This window comes from Dermacentor silvarum, chromosome 9, assembly GCF_013339745.2.
Source record: "Dermacentor silvarum isolate Dsil-2018 chromosome 9, BIME_Dsil_1.4, whole genome shotgun sequence".
In the NCBI taxonomy this organism is placed as follows: Eukaryota; Metazoa; Arthropoda; class Arachnida; order Ixodida; family Ixodidae; genus Dermacentor; species Dermacentor silvarum.
The window spans coordinates 61336439-61340635 of record NC_051162.1 but is presented as its reverse complement, the minus strand read 5'-3'; positions in this window follow the sequence as shown (position 1 = coordinate 61340635).

Here is a 4197-nt window from a genome sequence, read left to right as displayed (position 1 = left end):
ATCCTGCCGCATTTACCTCGACGACCATAGTTCCAGGAAGAAGTCTTCGACATGTGTCGAAACCTCCACGTGATCAAGCAACAATAGCTCGAAAGTCTTTTCCGACAATACAAAGACTGCTTTTCGGCGGCATGGAGGATTTGGCCAAACACCGGTTGCGAAGCATCAGATAATAACCGAAGAATCCGCTCGACCACTCCGACAGAACCCTTACCGAGTGTCGACGGGAGAACGAGAAGCTGAAAGGCAACAAGTCGACGAAATGCTGTTCGACGACATCATTCAACCGTCGAAAAGCCCCTGGGAATCTCCTGTGGTCTTAGTGAAGAAGAGGATGGAACTCTGCACTTCTGCATTGATTATGGCCACTTGAACAAAATAATGAAGAAGGACGTGTACCCCCTCGCACGGATAGACGACGCATAAGACCGACTCTACAATGCTAAGTACTTTTCGTCGATGGATCTTGAGAGAAGAGACCGAGAGAAGACCGCGTTTATCACGCCACATGGCCCTTCGAGTTCATGGTGATTCCATTCGGACGGTGCGCCTGCAACGTCCCAGAGCGTGATGAACGCAGTCTTGGCAGGACTGAAGTGACAGACTTATCTCGTCTACTTGGATGACGTTGTAGTCTTTGCCACACATTTTAAAGATCACCCGAGACGCCTTCAGACTGTACTAGAAGCGAGGAAGTCATCTGAACACACCCTGATGCCCCTGCCAGCGCCGTTTCGCTTACGAAGCACTTGTCTTCCTAGGCCACGTCTTCAGCAAGTCTGGAGTACGGCCTGACCGGCAGAAGACAGCTGCCGTCGCTATGCTCCCGCGGCCCGTCGACAGAAATGCAGTGCGCAGATTCCGTGGCCTGTGTGCCGATTACAAGCGCTTTGTAAGAGACTTTTCAAGCGTTGCGGAACCATTAACTCATCTCACGAGAGCCGACGCCAAATTTAAAAGGGAAGCAGGGCAAGATGCCGCATTTGAGGAGCTGAAACAACGGCTACAGTCACCGGCGATGCTTTCACATTTTGGCGAAGACCCCGAGACGGAAATCCACACCGACGCAAGTCGCATAGCCACGGTATCATGCTAGTTTAAAGGAAGGACGGAGTTGAAAGCCTAATAGCTTTCGGTATTGCTCTTTCGGCTGATTAGCGTAATACCGTTCGGCTGCTAGCTCATGTCCTTCACAGCATCAGCGTGGCGTAGACCGCTCTTGTAGGAAACAATAAAATCTTCTCCTGTAGACGGAGGGCCCAACGCGAAAATCGAAAGGTGCCTAAGGTTCACGAGCCAGCAGATTGAATGATGATCCGTGACCACTGTGAAGGAGCGCCCGTGGAGGTATCAACGAAGTCGTTGCACCGCAAAGATGACCACCAAGCACTCTTGCTCGGTAATTGCATAATTGAACTCGGAGCGACTCAAGGAACGGCTAGCGTACGAGAACACGTGTTCAATTTGGCAAATTCGCTGAACAAGCGCTGCGCCGACGCAAACACCACTGGCATCGGTGTGAACCCTGTTGGTGCTCAGGGATCGAAGTGGCCACTCAAAAGGAACACCTTTCTGGAGAAGGCGCGTGAGAGGATCGGCGACGTCAGCAAAGCAGTGAATGAATCGGCGAATGTAGGAACATAGGCCTAAAAAACTTCGTAACTGCTTGACACCGTAAGGTTCCTTAAATGCCTCTACAGCCGCAGTCTATTGTAGATCTGGTCAGATACCTTCTTTATCGACCTGTTGTCCCAGCACAAGAGTTTGTCGCTCCCCAAAATGACACATCTTAGAATTGAGGACAAGGCCAGCTTCCCCAAGGCTTCCCCAAGCGGTTCAGCACCATCTGAAACTGAAAAAAAAGTCCAGACGCTTGTTTCCTTATCGTTAATGTGAACAGGAATTTGTCAGTAACCTGACCGCAGATAAACCGAGGAGAAGTAAGAGGCCGCTAAAAGGCAATAAGTCGCGTCGTCAATTCGCGGAAGCGGGTACACGTCTTTTTTTGGTAACGGTGTTTAGCCGTCTGTAATCTACATGGGATTGCCACGTACCATCTTTCTTTTTCACCAATATCGCTGGTGCACCAAAGGGCTAGATGCCTTCTGAATAACTCCTTTGTTTAGCATTTGTTCGAATCGATCACCGATTATCTTGCACTCTGCAGGCGACACGCGATAGGGTTTTTGTCGAATCGGTTGGGCAGACTCTGTGTTGATGCGTTGGCGAGTTCTACACACAGAGATCGATGGCGGGCCGTCGTGCTGCGCGAAGTCGAATGCCGAGGAGTGTTTCGCAAGGAGCGTCACCAAGGCCTCACGCTTATGGTCAGTGAGCGATTTAGCGACCGCAGGAAATGATCTTTGAATCCACAGAGAGCATCTTACTGGTTTCTGCTTTGTAAAGAATTTCTGTAACCACTGCCATGGGCATCGACGGGTCTTCTTGAAATATGGCAAGATTTAAGCCTTGAGGCAGCACCGCCGCTTCAGTAAAACAATTTATCGCCCACATCCGTGTGCATCCATTCATCAACGATACGATGCAATGAGGAACCAATAAATTTTTCTTTACGGAGCTCACTTGTACAGGTTCTAGTGCAGCATCAAACAGGTTGCGAGTAGAACAAACAACAGAAACACCTATCGCGGATAAAGCGGGCGCAGCTGTATCCTCGGAAACACAAACCACACGCTCTCTTGGGTGGGTGAGTCTTCCAAGACCACAGAAGAAGCACTTCCACTCACACTGAGTGATCCCGTTTGGCAGTCAACATTACCACCACACAGTCGCAAAAAGTCGATCCCTAGAACCCCATTTTGGGTGGAACGAGGTAGGACAGTAAACTCAGTGTTAAAGACTCAACCGCCCAAAGACACATCCACATTACAAACTCCCACTGGGTATAGTGAGTCACCAATCGCTCCACCAAAACTTGTGTTCTGGTCCCAAGGAAACATGACCTTGTGTCACAGGGGACTTTTAAACAGCACACTGCTGACGGAAACAGTTGCGCCCGTGTCTACTGAAGCCATGGTAGAGACACCGTCAATAGGCACATGAACCCTACTCTTCAGCATAAAAATAGTTGAAGGTATCACAGTCGGCAGCAAAGATTTTCCAGCGACCTCACTTCCAACGGCCGCGCTGGTTAGTTTGCGGCGTGGGTAACGGGAAGCGGCGCCGTGGAGATGATGACAGGATGCGCCGCCGGGGTGATGGTGATAGGTACGCTCGGAAACCGGGTGGTGGTGGTATCAGAGTGCGATCGAAAGCTGGCAAACGGCTATGGGTTTTTCCTTCTCTAAAGTAGCTTGCTATGGTGGAGTTACGCTGCTTTTGTTCTCACAAGTGACCTCCTCGAGCTGAGTTCCCTGGCCGCTGGGTGTCCATGATACGACCACTGTGCCATGGACGGCATCGTTTGCCCATAGCCCCATGGTCGATGTTTTTTACAGTACCTAGCTATGGGACCTGGTGTGCCACAGCTGTAACACACTGGCATACCGCGAACTTTGGCATGCTGATGACAATGTTCAGCCATGGCCGTGCGTTAAAAGTAAAGAATATTCTCTCCTTGCGAGTCATAGGCAGTGGCTGGTCTTCATAAACAAAAGTTGCGTGGGCGCTGATCAAGGCTTTGGTTAAAAGTATCGTTACAGGTTGGTTGAGGTCATAATACGGCCCTCTCTATAGCTACCAAAGTCCCCATCGCTTACCGAGTGCTGCCGAAGGAGTCGAGCGGTTTGCACAAATGGCGCCTCGGAAAGCGCAGGAGCTGTAATGTGGCGCCACTTGGCAAGCTTGTTCTTCGTATCGAAGGAGCTCCTCACGGCTAATCTGCCAAATGGTGGACGATAAGTCTGTTGGAGAATTCGTGTCCACACTAGCCGCAGTCGTCAATTAGCTAGTTGCATAAATTTCAGCGCAATTCGCCGTCTTCAGTGTTTCGAAGGTACGGCTGTGCCATGTCACGCCTGGTACGGTTTCCAAGATGTCTTTTCCAATGAGGAAGTTGTACACATTTCCCGAAATTCCCGTTAGTAGGTGTCCCACCTAATCCTCTTCTGACATTCGAGGGTTTACGGTCTTGCACAGTTTTGGAAGTTCCTCGATGAATGTCGTGCAAGTCTCTCCGGCGACCAGCGCCCTCTGAGCTAACGTTATTTCCGCTCGTTTCTCCTTAGCATCCAAATC